The sequence below is a fragment of the Pinus tabuliformis genome, chromosome Q (genome assembly GCF_031772625.1).
Source record: "Pinus tabuliformis cultivar Carrire ecotype Pingquan chromosome Q, CPIR1, whole genome shotgun sequence".
NCBI classification, from domain to species: Eukaryota; Viridiplantae; Streptophyta; class Pinopsida; order Pinales; family Pinaceae; genus Pinus; species Pinus tabuliformis.
This window is the reverse complement of record NC_142296.1, coordinates 17,813,280-17,836,673: the sequence shown is the minus strand read 5'-3', so window position 1 is coordinate 17,836,673 and position 23,394 is coordinate 17,813,280. Positions and strand designations below refer to the sequence as shown.

At 41.7% G+C, this 23,394-nt stretch overlaps 1 pseudogene; it reads left to right on the top strand.

Moving 5' to 3' along the window:
* Window positions 1-20,500, top strand: part of LOC149218055 (transcriptional corepressor LEUNIG-like) — a 39,462-nt pseudogene extending 18,962 nt beyond the window's left edge.
* The last annotated feature ends 2,894 nt before the right edge of the window (window positions 20,501-23,394 follow it).

Below are 23,394 nucleotides of genomic sequence, written 5' to 3'. Positions count from 1 at the left end.
ACCTTTTAATTGGTTGCAACTGGCCATCACAGGGTCTTGTATATCTGCTGGTGTGATCAATGTTCTCCATCATCACATTTTCCTTAAACTGTGAGTAATTGGTGGTCTAAAGCCTTGTAGTCTGGGGGTTTTCACCCATGTCTGGGGTTAAGCATAGTAGAAGTGGTTATCTGGCTTGAATATGCATCATTTCTCTCATTCATCCACCATTTATCCAACATTTTTGTTGAGTTTGTAATGTTCCTGAGCATCTCTGATATACAACCTAGGAGAGTTTCTTGGGGTGATAACATTAATTGGCGCCGTTGCCGGGGAGAGGAGAATCGAAGCTCAGCTACCCTGGGAGAATGACACAGTTCCAGATTTTGATGATAGACAAGGTCTGGGCACATTTCTAGGTGTAATCATCTATCTGGCGACTCCACTGGAGGAAGACCATCCTTTGGTGACTCCACATTGCAGTTCTGGTGCAGTTGGTGAGGCATGTTCGGAGACATCCTTGGAAACCATCAGCTGAACCAGTGCCTGATCCTGAGAAGATCGTTAAGCAGAAGAAAATCTCATAGAAAGGGGCATCAGGATCAGGTAAGCCTTAAAAGTTCCATGTATCTCTATTAGTGAATGTCATCTTCAAAGATTCATTTAGCTCCTTAGCCATTCATTTCCCTTTCGGACCTCAGTAAAAAAAAAAGGCATCCATGCTGTCCATTATATTCCTCTGTTCTGTCATTCTTTTCATTGATTCATACCACTCAGTCTACCAGTATCCTTCCATTTACCTTAGTCATGGCAGGCCAGCAAGCTCTTACAAACAAGGATAATTTTAAGGATGGAAAATTTTCTTGAAGTTTAAAACATTGGCGAATCTCACTAATCCCTAATATGCAAATTATAAATGTTTATTGATATATTTGTAAAATTAATCAAATTTATAATTATTTTATATATAGTCTCTATATAATGTTGGCGATTTTTAAGGTAAAATAATTTTATATTCTAAAATTTGGGCGAATCGTCTTTTATAAAATTGGAAATTGGCGAATCTTTTTTGTGGAAAAATCATGGAAAATTAGCCCACTGGGCGAACATTAGCCCCTAAAATTTTCCATGCTTACAAAGATAGAAAGAATCGTTGCTACTAGGTATGGACCCTTAGTCTTGCCTACCCCTTTGAATGCCATTCCTGAAGGAGATTATCAAGAATTTATGCCAAAGTTTACTGGTGCAGAAGGAGTAACAGCTGAAGAGAATTTAGAAGCCTTTTATAACTGTGCTGATAACCTGGATATCAATGAAGAGGATGTGTGGATGAGGGTTTTTGTCCAAAGCCTAGATGGGGAAGCTAGAAAATGGTTCAGAGAATTACCCCCTAGGTCTATTGCAGACATTGAGGCCTTAGATGATGTATTTTTAAAGCATTAGGGGAATAATAAAGATCTGCTCTTTTATCATTCTGAATTTGGGAACTTGCAGAGAGAAGATGGTGAGTTGCTGTCTGATTTCAATATCAGATTCAATCATATGTACAACAGAATGCCAGCTGAAGTAAGACCCACCCCTGCTTTTGCTATGCTCACTTATGCTAATGCCGTCAATTCCCAGTTCTGCCTGCTGTTAAGAGAAAGAAGATTTTCTTTTTTGGCTGATGTGCAAAATGCAGCCTTTGAGGTAGAAGCAAACATAATTGCTGCAGAAAGACTTGAAGGTGATGCTGAAAGGAGAAGACAGGGAGGTGAATCCTCATCATCCTCAGAGCCTGAGATTGATGAATTAGCTAGGATGATTGAGTTCTTGGCCTTTGAAGTTTCCAAAATAAAGGCTGAGCAGTATTCTGAAGAAGCAGGAGCTCCTTGTTCCTTTACTCTTTCAAAGGAAAATCCATATACAGGAGAACATGATCATTTGCAAATTTTGCAAAGAAATAAAGTTGTGAATGAAGATGAAGGGGTAAGGCCCCTTTTACAGAATATAGTCATGGAAGAAGAGAAATATGAAGAAGAGGAGGAGGTCCATGGTTTGGAAGGTGCTCCTTTCCTAACCAGAGCTGCATATGAAGAAGCATTATCCAATGGCACTGCTTACCAGTTTGTTGTAGCTGCAGAACAACAAACTGATCAGCAGGAGCAACCAGCAGCAGATCCTCTCATCTTTGAAGAATTTGTACCCGATGCTTCGCATGGCTATGCAGATCTGCAAATTAGCCAACGTGCTATCAAGCCCAACCCAGTGATCAATAAGGGAGAGGAAAGCTCCCCATCATCTTTTGTCCCTCTGTCTACTCATATGACAGTTCCTCAAAGTTGCCCCTTGAACACTAAGGCAGGACAAAATTCAAAGCCTAAGGCTGATACTGATCTTCTCAGTCTTGATATTCTAATCCGTGCTCAGATGGCCTCCACACAGACTGAAAAGTAAACTTATCAGATAACAGAGGAAGAGGATGTACAGTGTTGGGACTCCTTGGATGAGCATTGTTCGAAGAAAGATTCAGGAGCAGATTATGTTCCTATGTCCCATACACATGAACATATTGGTACACCATTCATATTTGGTGTGCAGACCACAGGTGACAAATATAAGTACACAACAACAGTGGTTATTCAACAAGTGTACAAAGGCTCTCATGAAAAACATCCTAGGAGGAAAATACATAGAAGGGAGATGAAATTTGATCCATATTTACCTATTAAGCTCAAATGTCCTAAACTTTTTGATCCGGATTTAAACAGGAACGCAACAAATTACAGAGATAACCATATACACAAAGATGCAGCGGAAATAATACTTCATTTCATTAATGGAAAATGCTGAAATATGCTTACAACCAGAAATGGAAATAAACCAGCTAGGGCGATGGTAGCTTATCTCTGAGAAGAGATGTGATGGCTACATGCCTCTGAACTGTGTTACAATGAGGCTCGAAGGCCTATTTATTGTTGAGAAACAATGGAAAACCTTTAACATTCCAAAACCTAACCCTAGGAGATGAAACGCCAAACTGTGGGCCCCGTTTGGGGGTAAGTTGGTACATCAACTTCCCGGGGTCGTAACTTTGGCATATGATCTCCGTTTGACGCGTACAATAGCTCATTAGAAAGATCTATCCGAGCACTATCATTGTTGGAACGGGCAACATCGGTCCATTCCATGGACCATTCCATGGACCCATGTTGCCCCCGGATTCCCCAAAAAACGTCGTTTAGGGCCTCAAAACGGCTCCGGAAGTTCAGGACCCGAAAAACTGCTAAAAATAGTAAGTTGTGCTACAATTAAGGAAACTGAAAATGCTGAGAAAGACAATGGTGGGGGTCCAGGTGGACTTGGCAGGTGGCCACCAATATCCACCTGGATCATTCCTCCCCCCTTAGGAAGCAATGGTCCCCATTGCGTTGAGCTCCTCCATGAGATGAGGAAACTTCTGCTGAACTTGTTCCCTGGTGAGCCACTTGCCCTGCTGAAGGAGTTGGCCTGCTTTGACAACTCGATACAGTTGGATATTCTGTTGGCGAGTGTTCTTGATCTGTGTGTCCATGATCCGATCAGTTGCAGCTTGTTCCATGCAATCTGGATTTAATTCTGTGGGTTTGAGTTGTTCTGCAATGTCGGATGTGTCTAGCAATGGTGGAAAGTATGGCCGAAGGCGGTCCACATTGAACACTGGGTGCAGGCCAAGGAATGGGGGAATGCTGAGCTCAAATGCATTGTCTCCCATAGCCTTAGTAATGGTGTAAGGACCATATCGGAGTGGTCTCAATTTCCGATAGGCTCCAGTAAGGCGTTCCTTTTGCAAATGCAACCAGACTTTGTCGCCCACCTGAAACTTGTGTGGCACCCGATGTTGATCATGTCGCTGCTTGTACTTGGCATTTGATTTCTCAAGAATGTCATGGACCTGCTGGCGAATATGTTGGATGCGCTCAATGAAGCTGGTGGCCTTATCTGTTTCGGACTGGACATGAGCTGAATTCATGTGAGTAGCTGCAAGTGGCATGGCCACATCAATGGGGCATAGTGGCTGGAATCCCAAACCCACCTGAAAAGGGCTATGGCCAGTGGAGCTGTGAAGAGCTCGGTTGTAGCTGTGCTGAACGTAGGGGAGGCTCTCGTCCCATGTGCGTGGATGCTTTGAGTTATACATGCGCAGAATGTGCATAATCATCCTATTGACAACCTCTGTCTGGCCATCAGTTTGAGGATGGAAGGCTGTGGACTTCGTGAGTTTGGTGTCCAGCATTGACCAGAGACTAGACCAAAATGTGCTGAGAAACCGATTGTCCCGATCTGAGATGATAGACTATGGGATCCCAAAGTGCACCCACACTCGTTCAAAGAAGAGTTTAGCAGTGGCTTCTGCTGTGATATTCTTCTTGCAGGCCACCATAATGGCCATCTTCGAGAACCTGTCGACGACCACAAAAACACAGTCATTTCCATGCTTAGTGGAAGGAAGGCCTGACATGCAATCCATGGAGATGGATTCCCAAGGTCGACTAGGGGTAGGCAACGGGGTATAGAGGTCGTGCTTCTTAATGGCCGGTTTGGCAATGGCACAGGCAGTACATGATCGGATGTACTTCCCAACATCCCGTCGAAGATTCGGCCAATAGAAATAATTTTACAGTACTGCCACTGTTTTCTCGACCCCGAAATGCCCAACAGCCCGACTGTAGTGTGCTTCCCAAATCATCTTGGCACGCTCGCTTGACGGAACACAAAGGTGACCAAGGTGGCATAGTAGGGCATCCTGGAGGTGAAAATCTGCAACCCGCCGACCCTCCAAGAGTGTCTGGTATGTGTGGCCGAATTCTGGGTCGCTTTTGTAGAGAAGTGGCCAATCAGAAGTCTCGTGCCCACAAGAGTTGAGCACGGTGGTTAGCGCCATGATCGGTGGTCGACTGAGGCAATCTGCAACATTATTGGTGCTGCCCTTTTTATACTTGATATTCAAGTGAAACTGTTGCAGGTATGTAGACCACTTCTGATGGCGATCATTCTGCAATTTCCCTTGGGTCTGTATGAACTGCAGGGGTCGGTGGTCTGTGTGGATGACCGTTTCCTTCCCCAAAATGTAATGCTTCCATTGTCGGCAGGCCTGTACAATGGAATACATCTCTTTATCATAAGTGGGGTACTTCCGGACTGTGTCTGAAAGTGTTTCACTGTGATATGCCACTGGATGTCCATGTTGAGTAAGGACTGCCCCAATAGCATAGTTAGAGGCATCTGTCTCGACCTCAAATGGTTGTTGTAAATCTGGTAATGCGAGCACTGGTGCCGTGTAGAGGCGATCCTTCAACTCCCTGAATGCCTTCTGTTGAGATTCAGACCAAAAGAATTTTGCTTTCGCCCCGCCCTTGGTGACTTGACTCAAGGGCCAAGAAATATGAGAAAACCCCAACACAAACCTGCAGTAGAAGTTGGCAAGACCTAGAAAGCTGCGGAGCTCTGTTAGAGTGGTTGGAGAGGGCCAATCCCGAATGACTTGGATCTTGGCTGGATCGACATGCACCCCCTGTTCATCAATGATGTATCCCAGATACTGAACCTGGGTCATGCCAAAAGTGCATTTCTCCAAATTGGCACATAGCTTGTGTTGCCGCAGTGTTTGGAGAACCTGTCGGATGTGGTGGAGGTGCTCTTCCCAACTCTGGTTGAAGATCAGAATGTCATCCAAGTATACTACTACAAAGGAGTTGGTGAATGGCCGCAAGATGTCATCCATTAGCCTCATAAAGGTTGCAGGAGCATTCGTCAATCCGAAAGGCATGACCAACCATTCGAAGAGGCCCTCCTTGGATTTGAAGGCAGTCTTCCACACATCAGAGGGTTCGATTGGTACCTGGTGATATCCCGACTTCAGGTCGATCTTGCTGAAATATTTCGCCCCCTTTAGTTGGTCTAGGAGGTCATCAATCTGCGGGATCGGGTACCTATTACGGACAGTGATCTTGTTCAGCGCCCGATAGTCAATACAGAGTCTCCACGTCCCATCCTTCTTCTGTACCAACACGATCGGGCTCCCACAGGGCGATGAACTCGGACGGATGTGACCTTTCTGCAGGAGCTCCTGAATCTGCCTCTTGATTTCATCGTTCTCCAGAACGGAGCGCCGATAAATTGGTCCATTGGGTAGTGGCACACCTGGGGTCAGATCGATGGAGTGCTTGACTTGACAGTGCAGAGGAACCCCTGCCGGGGAGGTGAAGATGTCCTCGTACTCCTCCACAATCTTGTTCATCTGTAGTTGTCGTGTGGAGGGGCCCCGTTTGGAGGCCGCGGCCACTGTCTTCTTCTTTCCTTGAGGGCGTATCATCAGGAAAACAAATTTCCTGGTTTTGGAAATGATCTTACTGCATTGTTTTGCAGTAATCAAAGAGAGGGCGGCAGGTGTTGCTACCTCTGGTATCCTGAACAACTTATTTCCCAATGTAATAATAACAGCATGGGGCCTTGATTCATACACAGCATGTCGCTTCCACAAGTATGGTTGTCCTAGTAATACATAACAAACTTCAAGGGGAGCAATGTCACACAATACCTCATCCGTGAAGGGCTTGATGTTGTATGGAAGGCGACACTGCTGGCTCACGCGAAGATCTCGTCCTTGGTGAAGCCACCCAATGGTGTATGGTTGTGGATGTTCTGTGGTCGATAAGCCCAACCGCTTCACGACCTCTGCCGAAATGAGGTTCTTTTGACTCCCGCTATCAACAATGAACTGTATCGGGGAGACCTTTACCCACATCTGGGAGTGGAAGAGACGCTCCTCCTCCTCTGGATCTTCGGGTTCATTTTTCTGGATCTTTGCGGTAGCAACAGTGGCGCTGGGGTCCGCATCAATGATCTGCTTCCCTTTTTCATACCCCTTGTCGGGTTCTGACTCAGAGTCGGAACATGCATCTGATTCTGAAACCTTTAGCTCAGCCACCAGTGACTGCTTGGCCCGACACTCACTTGTGTTGTGAGTGGAGCTCTTATGGAACTCGCACCATTTTCCAGTGTCCTTTCTCGGCTTCGCGGCGTTGTTCTTTGCTTGCAGCTTCGACTGGTTGTCTTGGGTTGTCCCGCCTTGGCTTTGTCCTTTGTTCTGTGGTTTAGGGGCACCTTTCCCCTGCTTTGGATTCGCAGATCCAAAGTCTCGCTTCTTTTGTTTAAACTTCTGCTCGACCTTGACGGCATACCGGTATGCTGCGCCGAGCGAGGGGATATTTAGGAATTGTATTTCTTCCTGGATGTACTTGTGCAGGCAGCCACGGTATTTGAGTATCAAATGTTGCTCCGAATCCTTGATACCCAACTTTGTGCGAAGGGTATGGAAAAGATTGGTGAACTCCAGCACGTCTTGGTCCCTTCCCTGCCGCAGCGTGGTCCACTTTATGTATTCATCCTCATAGCTCCCGACAGGGTAGTACTACTCCTTGATGGCATCCCGGAACGAATCCCAGGTGGGTGCGGCTGAAAATAGTGAGCCTGTACTTTCATCCTTCTGCTCGCAGTAGGTTTCCCACCAGTCCTTGACGTGGGGGGCTGCTTTGAGGAGAGCAAAAACAATCTTTTCCCGACTCGAAAATTCATGAACAGAAAAATAACCCTCTAGCAGATTTAACCATTTATCTACGGCATCTGCGTCTATCTGACCCTCGAATATGGGGATTTCAAAATTAACTTGTACCTTAAAGGGTGTGGCGTTTCCAGAGTAGCTGCTGGAAGCCGATGCGTTGCTTCTGGGTAGCCGCTAAAGGATCTGGGCAAAGCTGTCCATCATCGCGTTCCGTTGTCGCTCGAGGGCTTCTTCGAGCAAGATTTTGATGGGATCTCCTGCCCCCTCGTCTTTCTTCTCGTCCGCCATGGGAGGCCGTCGGGATTTGCGAGGCTGGTCTTGCAAAGGTTCAACCAGTTCAAGCCCTAACTCCTTATATCCCGACCTTGTTGGGGACATGCAAAGAAAAACAGAGAAAAAGCAGACAGCTCTGATACCACTGATCCGGATTTAAATAGGAACGCAACAAATTACAGAGATAACCATATACACAAAGATGCAGCGGAAATAATACTTCATTTCATTAATGGAAAATACTGAAATATGCTTACAACCAGAAATGGAAATAAACCAGCTAGGGCGATGGTAGCTTATCTCTGAGAAGAGATGTGATGGCTACATGCCTCTGAACTGTGTTACAATGAGGCTCGAAGGCCTATTTATTGTTGAGAAACAATGGAAAACCTTTAACATTCCAAAACCTAACCCTAGGAGATGAAACGCCAAACTGTGGGCCCCGTTTGGGGGTAAGTTGGTACATCAACTTCCCGGGGTCGTAACTTTGGCATATGATCTCCGTTTGACGCGTACAATAGCTCATTAGAAAGATCTATCCGAGCACTATCATTGTTTCCCTCGGATTCCCCAAAAAACGTCGTTTAGGGCCTCAAAACGGCTCCAGAAGTTCAGGACCCGAAAAACTGCTAAAAATAGTAAGTTGTGCTACAATTAAGGAAACTGAAAATGCTGAGAAAGACAATGGTGGGGGTCCAGGTGGACTTGGCAGGTGGCCACCAATATCCACCTGGATCACTTTTTGAGATAAAAGATCAAATCAATCCTGTTTTGCAGCTCTATGATGAAGGGGCCGAGAGCAGGAGAAACAATTTTGGGTGGCCCAACAGATGGGCAGTTTTTGAAGTTTTAAGTTTTCTGGCCTTAACGATGGTACGCAGTTTCTTTTTCAGGTTTTAGAGTAGACTTGGTTTGACTCCATGCCCAATGGATACTAGGCATAGTTTTTAAATCTGGTTTTGCATGAAGGCATTGGTCTGTAGTTCTTGAGACTTCACAAGGAGGATCTCATCTCCAGAAGGAGCCAGTGTTAGCTTTGCTACAACTTCAATGTTTAAGGACCAAATTCAGGTCTGGTGGTGGGTTCATGCCAAAATAGGAGCTCGCAGCAGTCTCTTTTTCCTTCCTCTTTCAGTTTCCTCACACCCTCTTAACCTCTCGTTGTTTCTATTTTCCTCCAAAATCCTTCGTAAACCTATATTCTCCTCCGCTCCCGCTTTCCGCTGTCTCTGTTCTTCTATGAAAATCTGCATTCCCCGCTTTCCTCCATTCTTTTACAGAACTCTTCGAAGCCCCGTGCCTTCATTCGATCCTCGAATTAACCGTCTCCCACGCGCCATAACACGCGCCTACCCCGCTATCCCTATACTTTAATCCCTACCGTCGATCACATCGCGATCCGACGGTCTCCTTTATTTTACCGCACGAAAACATCTTGCGTGTTCCCTGTCATCTGGTCATCCGTTGCGCGATCGGACGGTAGTCGCGAACCCCGCTCGCGCAACCTGCCCGCTCGATAACGCGCGATCACAGTGGTTTCCCCGCCGTAGTTCCTGCCTCGTGTCGCAATATTACGGGATCGCGCCATTGCATATGAATACCGCCTACCTCCGATAGGCGGTGTGATAAACCCGCTTACCGCCTGTTTGTACGACTCCCGCGCGTTAAACCCCATGCCACTTTCCTGCGCGATAGCCGTTGGATTTGCCACGGGGAGATCTAACAACTCTCAACCACCCGTTCCTGTTGTTGCCCGATGGCCGTCGGATCTGCACAGCCGCGATCCGACGACCCTCGTTTCTCCATCTTATTTCCTCCCGATAGCTCCCGATGTGATCTCCGTCGTTCATCTGTGGATCCGACGGCCATTAATTATTCTCGTCCTGTATGCCTCCACCATATTGTCTTTACTCCTTTGACTGTCTTAAGCTCCCGAAGGACGAAGCCATCTGCTACCAAGTACTCTGCGTAATAAAGCTTCAACAACTGCAATTAACCAACAGCGTGGCCGAGAAGAAAATGGACGGCCTCGAGCAATAAAAGGCATTTATTAGTTATGGAGATCCATTCATACATGAGTCCACCTGATCAAGAAGGACTATAGAACACCAGAAAAGGTCAATTTTGTCCATTAAAACTAGCAGATCGTAGCAGAGGCCCATTTCAGAGAATTAATGTGGTTGGTGGTCAGCCATGACCCTCCACGCATAACCTGGCAAAATATCTTTGTAATCAATCTCTATATATATCCAGAAGATAGATTGTAATAGGGGTTGATGGTTGATGAATGTTATTTTGATGTAAGCTTCAACTTCTGGAGACTGTAACTACTGTGATACCTGCAGCTTCTGGTCTTCATTTTCAGCTAATGCAAGCTTCTTTTGTTGTTAATTGCTCACTTTCCACTTCTTCTTCTTTGTTCCAGGCTGTGCCTGTTATGCATTTATTCATGTGTTGTTGATGTTTAGCATTAGAGGGGTTGTCATCCCACCTCTGTGTTAGAATTTAGCTTGTATCATTGAATTTGTATGCAGGTTTCTGTTATTTTAATGCCAGAGAGCTGTCATCCTGTCTATGCATTAAGAAATAGATTTACAGACCTTTTAACTGGTTGCAGCTGGCCATCACAGGGTCCTGTGCATCTGCTGGTGTGATCAGTGTTCTCCATCATCACATTTTCCTTAAACTGTGAGTAATTGGTGGTCTAAAGCCTTGTAGTCTGGGGGTGTTCACCCATGTCTGGGGTTAAGCATAGTAGAAGTGGTTATCTGGCTTGAATATGCATCATTTCTCTCATTCATCCACCATTTATCCAACATTTTTGTTGAGTTTGTAATGTTCCCGAGCATCTCTGATATACAACCTAGGAGAGTTTCTTGGGGTGATAACATTAATTGGCGCCGTTGCTGGGGAGAGGAGAATCGAAGCTCAGCTTCCCTGGGAGAACGACACAGTTCTAGATTTTGATGATAGACAAGGTCTGGGCACATTTCTGGTTGTAATCATCTATTTGGCGACTCCATTGGAGGAAGACCATCCTTTGGGGACTCCACATTGCAGTTCTGGTGCAGTTGGTGAGGCATGTTCGGAGACATCCTTGGAAACCATCAGCTGAACCAGTGCCTGATCCTGAGAAGATCGTTAAGCAGAAGAAAATCTCGTAGAAAAGGGCATCAAGATCAGGTAAGCCTTAAAAGTTCCATGTATCTCTGTTAGTGAATGTCATCTTCAGAGATTCATTTAGCTCCTTAGCCATTCATTTCCCTTTCGGACCTCAGTAAAAAAAAAAAAAGGCATCCATGTTGTCCATTATATTCCTCTGTTTCTGTCATTCTTTTCATTGATTCATACCACTCAGTCTACCAGTATCCTTCCATTTACCTCGGTCATGGTAGGCCAGCAAGCTCTTACAAAGATAGAAAGAATCGTTGCTGCTAGGTATGGACCCTTAGTCCTGCCTACCCCTTTGAATGCCATGCCTGCAGGAGATTATCAAGAATTTATGCCAAAGTTTACTGGTGCAGAAGGAGTAACAACTAAAGAGCATTTAGAAGCCTTTTATAGCTATGCTGATAACTTGGATATCAATGAAGAGGATGTGTGGATGAGGATTTTTGTCCAAAGCCTAGATGGGGCAGCCAGAAAATGGTTTAGAGAATTACCCCCAGGTCTATTGCAGACATTGAGGCCTTAGATGATGTATTTTTAAAGCACTAGGGGAATAATAAAGATCTGCTTTTTTATCATTCTGAATTTGGGAACTTGCAGAGAGAAGATGGTGAGTTGTTGTCTGATTTCAATATCAAATTCAATCATATGTACAGCAGAATGCCAGCTGAAGTAAGACCCACCCCTGCTTCTGCTATGCTCACTTATGCTAATGCCTTCGATTCCCAGTTCTGCCTGCTGTTAAGAGAAAGAAGATCTGTTTTTTTGGCTGATATGCAAAATGCAGCCTTTGAGGTAGAAGCAAACATAATTGTTGTAGAAAGACTCAAAGGTGATGCTGAAAGGAGAAGACAGGGAGGTGAATCCTCATCATCCTCAAAGCTTGAAATTGATGAATTAGATAGGATGATTGAGTTCTTGGCCTTTGAAGTTTCCAAACTAAAGGCTGAGCAGTATTCTGAGGAAGCAGGAGCTCCTTGTTCCTTTACTCTTTCAAAGGCAAATCCATATACAGGAGCACATGATCATTTGCAGATTTTGCAAAGAAATAAAGTTGCTAATGAAGATGAAGGGGTAAGGCCCCTTTTACAGAATATAGTCATGGAAGAAGAGCAATATGAAGAAGAGGAGGAGGTCCATGGTTTGGAAGGTGCTCCTTTCCTAACCAGAGTTGCATATGAAGAAGCATTATCCAATGGCACTGCTTACCAGTTTGTTGTAGCTGTAGAACAACAAACTGATCAGTAGCAGCAACCAGCAGTAGATCCTCTCATCCTTGAAGAATTTGGGCCCGATGCTTTGCATGGATATGCAGATCTGCAAATTAGCTAGCCTGCTATCAAGCCCAACCCAGTGATCAATAAGGGAGAGGAAAGATCCCCATCATCTTTTGTCCCTCTGTCTGCTCATATGACAGTTCCTAAAAGTTGCCCCCTGAACACTGAGGCAGGACAAAATTTAAAGCCTAAGGCTGATACTGATCATCTCAGTCTTGATATTCTAATGCTTGCTAAGATGGCCTCCACACAGACTGAAAAGGTAGCTTATCAGTTGACAGAGGAAGAGGATGTACAATTTTGGGACTCCTCCTTGGATGAGCATTGTTCGAAGAAAGATTCAGGAGCAGATTATGTTCCTATGTCCCCTACACATGAACATATTGGTACACCATTCATATTTTTTGTGCAGACCACAGGTGACAAAGATAAGTACACAACAACAGTGGTTATTCAGCAGGTGTATAGAGGCTCTCATGAAAAACATCCGAGGAGGAAAATACACAGAAGGGAGATGAAATTTGATCCATATTTACCTATTAAGCTCAAATGTCCTAAACTTTTCGAGGTAAAGGATCAAATCAATCTTGTTTTGCATCTCTATGATGAAGGGGCTGAGAGCAGGAGAAACAATTTTGGGTGGCCCAATAGATGGGCAGTTTTTGAAGTTTTAAGTTTTCTGGCCTTAACAATGGTATGCAGTTTCTTTTTCAGGTTTTAGAGTAGACTTGGTTTGACTCCATGCCCAATGGATACTAGGCATAGTTTTTAAAGCTGGTTTTGCATGAAGGCATTGGTCTGCAGTTCTTGAGACCTCACATGGAGGATCTCATCTCCAGAAGGAGCCAGTGTTAGCTCTACTACAACTTCAACGTTTAAGGACCAAATTCAGGCCTAGTGGTGGGTTCATGCCAAAGTAGGAGCTCGCAACAGTCTCTTTTTCCTTCCTCTTTCAGTTTCCTCACACCCTCTTAACCTCTCGCTGTTTCTATTTTCCTCCAAAATCCTTCGTAAACCTATATTCTCCTTCGCTCGCCTTCCGTTGTTTCTGTTCTTTTATGAAACTCTTCATTCCCTGCTTTCCTCCATTCTTTTACAGAACTCTTCGAAGCCCTGTGCCTTCATTCGATCCTCGAATTAACCGTCTCCTGTGCACCATAACCCACGCCTACCCCACTATCCCTCCGCTTTAATCCCTACCATCGATCGCATCGCGATCCGACGGTCTCCTTTAATTTACCGCACGATAAACTTCTTGCGCGTTCCCTGTCATCTGGCCGTCCATCGCGCGATCGGACGGTAGCCGCAAACCCCACTCGCGCGACCTGCCCGCCCGATAACGCGCGATCGCGGTGGTTTCCCCGCCGTAGTTCCTGCCTCGTGTCGCAATATTACGGGATCACGCCATTGCATACGGATACCGCCTACCTCCGATAGGCGGTGCGATAAACCCACGTACCGCCTGTTTGTACGACTCCCGCGCGTTAAACCCCATGCCACTTTCCTGCGCAATAGCCATTGGATTTGCCACGGGGAGATCTAACGACTCTCGAACACCCGTTCCCGCTGCTACCCGATGGCTGTCAGATCTGCACAGCCGTGATCCGACGGCCCTTGTTTCTCCATCTTATTTCCTCCTGATAGCTCCCGATGTGATCTCCGTCATTCATCTGTGGATTCGACGGCCATTAATTATTTTCGTCCTGTGCACGCCTCCGCTATACTGTCTTTACTCCTTTGATTGTCTTAAGCTCCCGAAGGACTAAGCCATCTGCTACCAAGTACTCTGCGTAATAAAGCTTCAACAACTGCAATTAACCAGCAGCGTGGCCGAGAAGGAAATGGACGGCCTCGAGCAGTAAAAGGCATTTATTAGTTATGGAGATCCATCCATACATGAGTCCACCTGATCGAGAAGGACTATAGAACACCAGAAAAGGTCGATTTTGTCCATTAAAGCCAACAGATCGTAGCAGAAGCCCATTTCAGAGAATTAATGTGGTTGGTGGTCAGCCATGACCCTCCACGCATAACCTAGCAAAATATCTTTGTAATCAATCTCTATATATATCCAAAAGATAGATTGTAATAGGGGTTGATGGTTGATGAATGTTATTTTGATGTAAGCTTCAACTTCTGGAGACTGTAACTACTATGATACCTGCAGCTTCTGGTCTTCATTTTCAGCTAATGCAAGCTTCTTTTGTTGTTAATTGCTCACTTTCCACTTCTTCTTCTTTGTTCTAGGCTGTGTCTGTTATGCATTTATTCATGTGCTGTTGATGTTTAGCATTAGAGGGGCTGTCATCCCACCTCTGTGTTAGAATCTAGCTTGTATCATTGAATTTGTATGCAGGTTTCTGTTATTTTAATGCCAGAGAGCTGTCATCTTGTCTGTGCATTAGGAAATAGATTTACAGACCTTTTAACTGGTTGCAGCCGGCCATCATAGGGTCCTGTGCATCTGCTAGTGTGATCAGTGTTCTCCATCATCACATTTTCCTTAAACTGTGAGTAATTGGTGGTTTAAAGCCTTGTAGTCTGGGAGTGTTCACCCATGTCTGGGGTTAAGCATAGTAGAAGTGGTTATCTGGCTTGAATATGCATCATTTTTCTCATTCATCCACCATTTATCCAACATTTTTGTTGAGTTTGTAATGTTCCCGATCATCTCTGATATACAACCTAGGAGAGTTTCTTGGGGTGATAACAAAGCCCATGCAGACTCCTCTAGCAGGTAACTGGAGGAAGGAGGATGCTACTTCAGGAGAAGTAGTAGAAGCTACTGTGTATCGGCAGCTTGTGGGTTCACTGATGTACTTAGTGAACACACGACCAGATTTGTGCTATGCGGTGAACCAACTGAGTCAAGCTATGGTTCATCCTACCAAGCTGTTTTGGAAGGTGGCTAAACATGTTTTGAGATACCTCAGAGGCACATCTCAGTATGGATTATGGTACAGACGGTCAGAGGGAGTGAAGCTATAGGGCTTCACAGATGCAGATTGGGCAGGGAGTCCATCAGATCAGAAGAGCACATCAGGAGGAATTTTCAACCTTGGTTCAGCTGCAGTTTCTTGGTACAGCAGGAAACAGAGGTCAGTTGCACTCAGCTCAGCAGAGGCTGAATACATGGCTGCAAGTTAGGCAGCATGTGAGGCCATTTGGATGCGGAAAATTCTAGTTGGTTTGTTTGATCAGAGGATGGATCAAACTGTGATCTATTGTAATAATCAGAGTTGTATCAAACTCTCAGAGAATCCAGTATTTCATGACAGGTCCAAGCATATCAACATTTGGTATCATCATCTTAGAGATTGTGTGGCGAGAAGGATCATGTTGTTGTAGTATATTGCGACCGAGGAGCAAGATGCTGACATTTTGACTAAGGCATTGTCAAAGTGTGAATTCGAGTTCCATAGAAACAGGATCGGGGTGGTAAATAATCCCTTTCTTGTTGAGAGGGAGTGTTGAAAATAGCAACAAGAAATGCTAAAAATAACATTGCCAAGGATAGCATTTCAGGATATTCCAATTTTAATTTGTCCTTGAATTAAAATGAGAATTTAGTCTCACTAGTTGTTTGAAAAATAATTAATTAATTCATCTCGAGTTAATTAGTTGGAGAAATTCAAACATGAAGTATTTGTGAAGTCATGCAACAATTATCCCTTTGATTGAGGGATTTATCCCTTAATTAAGGAGATAAGGATGAGTTGTTTTTGAGTTGTAATTAGTTAGCTCAATTAACTGAGTTAAGTCCAGTTAGATTAGTTCCAAATAGTTTGTGGAACTAGTTGTGAGTTCAGTCAGTTAATGCATGCATGCATGAAACTAGTGTACTCCAAATAACTGAATATTCTCTCATAAATAACTCATGCATGTCAGTTCAAACAAAGGCCCAATTGAGATTAAAGACAGGGACATTGTACTATTAGTTGCAAGAATTTCCCTATAAGAAAATCTCTTGCATGCAGAAGGAATTCATTCCTTGAGATTTGCGCAGTTTTATAGTGTGTTGAGTAGTGTGTGAGACCAGTGTCACAAAAGGTTACAGCAGGAACACCCAGGGAAAATAGCGCAAGGAAATAGGAGGCTTGGAGGACAAAGGGAAAGGCATATGAGTTGTCTATTCTGTCTATGAGTAGTGAGAGAGATTGTATTGAGAGCTGGATAGCTGTGAGAGTTAAAGCTTTGTGTAATCCTGAAATATTTCCACTTGTATGATAATACAGATAGCGGGGTTTTTAGTTGAGGCTTTCCCCAAAGTATTCTTTTGTGTTTCATGTGTGATTGTTTCTTCTTCTCCGTTATATGTGTCTTGTTTAATCTTGCTCAAATCGATTAATATTCCGCAAGTTTGATAATAGAATTAGATTAAGTATTTTGCTTTAGTACATTGCATAATCAGATTAATCTACAGTGAGAATTTCTACAGAAAATACATTTGCGACTCCTAGCACCCAACTTGTTGCACTGGTGTTTAGGAATTAATGCATAGCATAAAGAACCAAAGACTCTAAAATGTTGAACAACAGGAAGACGATTATACCACATTTCATAAGGAGATTTATTATTGATGACAAAAGGAGGACAATGAATGAGAATATAAGAACATCATAGATCAACTTAACATTCTTAAAGAACATCATAGATCTAACCATATTAAGCAAAGTTCTATTCATACGTTCTGCGACGCCATTCTGTTGTGGATTATAAGGTATGGTAGTCTGATGTTTGATTCCATTGTCCTTCAAGTATTGTTCAAAAGCATGAGAAGTGTACTTTCCACCATTATCAGTTCTAAGAATGCCTATATTCTGTTGAGTTTCATTTTTAATCATCAAATGAAATTTTTTTAAAACATCAAACACTAGTGACTTATTCTTCAACAAATACGCCCACCACATTCTCGAGTAATCATCAATAAATGTCAGCACATATTTATTTCCATTTGTAGTTGCAAGAGGCATAGGTCCACATAGATCTGAATATATGAGACCTATTTTTCGTGAAGATCTAAAAGAAGAACTATGAAAACATTGTTTAAAATTATTTCCTATAATACAAGCATCACAAGGTATAATATTTCTTGGAACTGTCGGAAGACCTTTAATACCTTGTTTTTTCATAATTTTGATGTTGCCATAATTGATGTGACGAAATCGAGCATGCCACAAGAAGTCGGGAGACATGATGTCACTTTGCTATGCCAAAAGAACAGAGTTTTCACGATAATTAGTAGATGAAGTACCATTTAATTTTTAAAATGTACCTTCTTCCACACTAGTCATAACAATTACATGTTCAGATGCTTTTCTTACCTCAATAATGCCATCAAATATATGAATAGAATGCCCCTGTTGCCGAATATGGATAATAGACATAAAATTTCATTGAAACTATGGAATATAAAGTACATCCTGTAGAGCATAATCTACAAAATTTGGTATCTTCAAACGAATAGACCCAATGCCAGATGGTTTAATTTATGACTTGTCAGCAAAGTAAATAACACCATCAATATCATCATTGAATGTTTCAAAAATATCTCGCCTAAATGTCATATGACAAGTGGCTGCTGAATCCAAAAACCAACTATCTCGCCATGAAGAAAATGTAGTGTTGAGAACATCATTAATATTAAAATTACAATGAGAAACAATGTAATGTGCAGACTCTAATGATTTTCCCTTACCTGGTGGTAGTTGTTCTTTCTTTTCATTCAATTGTTCTCTCCTTTCACTGACTTTCTCCCAAGGGATTTTACAGTTAGTAGCAGTATGACCAATTTTACCACATCTAAAACATTTGATAGTTGGTCTATCATTAAAATTCCTTTGTTGTCTGTCTCCCTAATTATTTCCCCCCCTACCTCTATAATTTCTCCTGCCATGACCTCTACTAATTTTATCACCTCTAGAAGTTTCAACATGTTACTTCCGATCCTTTTATGTAATGCAAATAGTGTCTACATTAGAATTAGGTGGAGCCTCTTTCTTCCCAAAAGATTTTTCTCTCTCGGTTATTTTGCTTACTAGTTTATCAAATGTAATGTCTTTTAGCTGCCCACTAGCTTGGAGAGATTCCAAATAGTTTGAATAGACAGGGTGAAGGAATTTTATAAAAGTTGTAAGTTGTAAATCTACTTTAATTCCAGTGGCTTCTATATCATGAAAAATGGCTTTTATTTCAGAGGAACTCTTCAAAGGATCATTATCCTTCATCTCCAAATTAAACAACTTTAACAATAACTGAATAATTTCGAGTTCTGAGTGTGAATCATACAATTCTTTCAACTTCTTTAGTGTTTCGAATGTAGTATCACAAGAAACGATATATCTTCTTACCTCTTCTGTCACCGATGCAGTTATTAATGCATATGCCTTGTTGTCTTTTGTCTCCCAAATTGCATGTTGCTTCTCATTATCAGGCGGCTCTAGTGCAATTTCTTTTCCATCACTATCCTTCTTGCCTTGACAAACTTCCCACAAATTGTTGAGCACTTTTAATCTTTCTAAACCACTCTTAATAATTTTCCTTTCCATTAAGAACAATTCCAACTATGGAAACTATTGAAGTCATAATTGTTATGTAGCCAAATATTCTTCAAATCCTTTCAAATTCAAAATATATGCAATACTTCTAAAAAGATATAAATTTGTTTCTCCTCTTGTTTTAACAAAGTTGAATTTTTGGTTTAGTGGAAAGTTCCAAAAATAACCTAGCAAAGAGCTAGGTTCAAATTTTATTAGCCTTCAAAAAAAAATTACAATGGCCTCTTAAAAATATATGTATTTCAAATCACGATAAAATTGACCACTCTGTAATTAAAAATTTGATTCAAACCACCAAAAATATACATTGACCACTCTTCAATTAAAATTTCAGCCACCAAAAATATATATCCTTGCTAGAAAACCACTCTATAATTAAAAATTTGATTCAAACCACAAAAAATATACATTGACCACTCTTCAATTAAAATTTCAGCCACCAAAAATATATATCCTTCCGAGAAAATTGACCACTCTGTAATTAAAAACTTGTATCATTCAAACTTTGTATCCCTTTTAGTAAAAAATAATTGTATCCTTCAAAAAAAAAATTGTATTCTTCAGAAATCTTTCTGTAAAAAACTTGTATCATTTAAACTTTGTATCCTTCAGACATCTCCCGTTTGCAGTAAATGTATCTTGTTATCCTTCATAAATTTTATTGTCATTAAACTCATGTTTACTGTGGTAAATGCAAATACTGTGATTAAACTCTTGTTTACTGCAGTAAATGTAATTACTAAAAAAATTTATGCCACTCAATTTCTCCAATTGTCTTTCATTATGACTAAAAGATATAAAACTTACAGAGAGTCAATAGTTTGGGCATCCACTGCATTGCTCCACTGGATTAACCTTTTGTTGCACTCTATCTTCACAGTGTTCACGCTCCACGTCTCCTTTACCATAGACTTCAAATACATGGAGTTTAGGAACAACCCAACCAGCTCTGATACCACTGTACAAGCCCAAATAAACTCCACAATGAAATAACACAATGAAAAAGCATCATATTAATGATAAAATTACTTATTTATACATGTGAAATCTAGGTACGAGACAGTGGTGTCTCGGTAACTTATTAACTGTAAAAACAGAATGTAAAACTAATTACATATTATACAATATACAATAACAATCCTGAAGGATTAGTTAACACTCATTTTCCTTCATCACAAGACGGTTCAAAGTATGGGATGCTAACAATCCTACCTACTCCTTGCGGACATTTATTGGGCATTCAGCCTCAGTAAATTCATTGGATTTCGATCCAAGCAATGGTGAACTGCTTTGTTCCTGTGATGACAATAGTGAAATCCGTTATTGGAGTGTTGACCAAGGTTCCTGCAAAAAGGTTTCCCAGGGTGGCAAGGGACAGCTGAGGTTCCAACCTGATCATGGGCAGTTTGTTGCTGCAACAACAGAGAATACAGTTGGGATAATCGATGTTGAGACTGATAATTGCATATTTTCTTTACAGAGACATAAAAAGCCAGTCCATTCATTGTGTTGGAATGCAACCAGGGGATTATGTTGCATCTGTAAGTGAGGATTCTGTGAAAATTGCATCCATGAAAATTGGGGGAAGATGCGTTCAGGAGATTTCCTGCACTGGTAATTCATTCCAGACTTGTGTCTTCCATCCAAATCATCCGTCGCTCTAATTTTATATAAGCCCACACCTCTTAAGCACTAAAACAGCCCGTAGGTCATGTGGCGCCTTAACGCAAGTCTCATACCCCATTGTGCTCCCATAGCTTCTCCCTTTGCCGATTGCGATCGCGGATTTCTCACAGCAGTCCCACAATGGCAGAGCTCATCTTATTGTTGCGACATTGGCGGACCCGATTGGATTTGAAAAAATTTCGGGTCCGAGAGTGGCATTCCTGTCTGCTCCCCTCCGCAATGCGATTGCGATAGAAGTGTTCTGTCTGCTCCCCTCCGCAATGCGATTGCGATAAAAGTGTTCAGGTCCGGAAGTGGTATTTGCTGTCTGCTCCCCTCCGCAATGTGATTGCGATCAAGCGTAGCGTGACCGGATGCGATAGGTTTATAAGTTGGATTTGAATGTTTTTCGGGTCCGAAAGTGGCATTCCTATCTGCTCCCCCTCGCAATGCGATTGTGATCAATGTTTCAGATGCAATATTTTTATAAGATGGTTTTGAAGGTTTTTCAAATCCGGCTGTCCTCAGCGTATCCCGCCTGAATAGCACGATAACAACTCTTTTGAATTATGGGATCACCCTCTTGCTATTACCACAAAGGGAATCAGGCATCCCCATATAGCTCTGTGCGCTTCAGTGAGTTGGATGGTCTCATGGAGATCAGAGAAAATGAAGAACATGAAAAGGAACGTAGTCGCTTGTTCCCATCGTACAAGGTGAAACAAAAAAATGTTTCTCTGAAGAAGATGAAAATGAATGTAGTCACTTGTCTGCATCGGACAAGGTGAAACAAAAATATGGTCCCAGTCACCCTAAGAAATGAGCACAAAGTTGGAACGCCAAAGCGGGAACGCGGCATATCAATTTCTTCCATGATTGTTCAATGGATCACCCTATCCTCTTAATTCGGGAGGAGGTAAATACGCACTATCTCTTATTATAGGATGCACTATCATTCGTATTGGAATGAAGCCCATGCATGTGGGATGAAGCCTGCAACAAACAAACAAAAAAAACACGCCATTTGAGAGAATAATCTAAAAGAAAAATAGGGAATAGAGAAGCCATTTCAATAATTTGAATGTTGAAGACATCGGTAATCATGGAGCCAGCAATAAGCATTATAAGTGGAGTAGATTTGCATTAGGCAGAGTTACGTTGAAGAATACATTGAATATAGTTACGTTGGATCACTCACATTGGACAAAGGGTGGCTAACTGACACGGAGAAATTATGATGGAGAGGACCTGCGTGGATTGATGCTTGGATCACTCACATTGGACAAAGGGTGGCTAACTGACACGGAGAAATTATGATGGAGAGGACCTGCGTGGATTGATGCTTGGATTGTGTGAGTGTGTGAAGCAACAATGGAGCTGGTGTGCGCACTGCGTTAAGAAATCTGCCTGCATGTAATTTTTGACATGCGTTGTTTTAAAAAGTATTTTATATAATTTACCATTACATGTGGACGTGAAACTGTTTAGTTGAATGACCTTTCATGATGGATTTAAAATGATTTATAATTCTTCCTTTTTCATTATGTGATAATATTTATGGGTTGGGTTTTGGAGTGAGGTTTGTGTTGGAGAAGAGTACATATGAGTTGTTGTATATAAGATTATATTAGCAATTGTCTCTAAAGGTGCAAAGGTACACTAAAGGGATAAAAGTAGTTGTCTTCTTGCCCGACACCAAGATAGTGACTAGGGTGAATATGTCATATCTACGAGCTTCAACATCTACACTCTACTATGTGGGGAGCTTCAACATCTACACTCTACTATGTGGGGCTTCATCTGCACTCAAACATATGGAGCGAAATTGTGATTTTTGAATGTTTAAAATGAGTTTTTAAACTTGTTGAACACCCAAATTTTGATAATTGTATAATTCAAACTTTTAATTTTAACACATATCTACTAATTTCAATAAAAACTTTTGAAAAGTGTGCCCTATAAACTCCAAAACTTAGAACAATTGTTTAAAATGAGTTTTTGAACTTTCTGAACACCTAAAATTTGACAATTGTATAACTCAAACTTTTAATTTTAACACATCTATTAATTTCAATAAAAACTTTTGAAAAGTATGTCCTATAAACTCCAAAACTTGGAATAATTAAACTACAATTTTCTTCAACAACCATTAGTCGTCATGCCCTTCACCAAGATTTATCTGCACAACGATGCCTTCTTAAAAGACAACGCATGTCTGTGCTGAGTAAGATTTATCTGCACAACTATACTTCTTTAAAAGACAACACATGCCCATGATAAGTACTAGGCAAGTACGATGTGGTTGTTTGTGTTTTATATTTAACTGTATGCCAAGACACCAATCCACGTTCCTTCTAAAGATGACAACATATGCAAGTGAGGTATGGCCCATGTTTGGAGTACTGGTTAGGTGAGGTATGGCCCATGTTTGGAGTACTAGTTAGGTGAGGTATGAATGTTTTAGGTAGCAATGTTTGAATTGAAAGAAAAATAGGTGAATTTGGTTTTGAAAAGAAAAAGAAACCATAAGAAGTAATTATAATAGTTGTTGTTGGGCAAGAACATGATCTAATAAGATGTCAATAGTTTTTTATCCTAAAAAGAAAGTGAATTGTCTTTTACTATGAAAAAATAAAAAATTGATACCAACTAATTATAAAATACAAGCTTGGCATGAATTAATAAGAACCTAATGGTTTTTTTTATTTATTCTTAATTTTAAAAATAAAAATACATTTTATACTTTGGAAAGTACTAATAGATATGACCAATAAATGTTTATTTATAGTATTAAATGGTTTATATGTTAAATTTTTCATTTTTTAATTTAAGTTTATTTAGATATTATAATATAAAATTTAGAGAGAAATCTAAAGTGTTTTTTTACACTAAA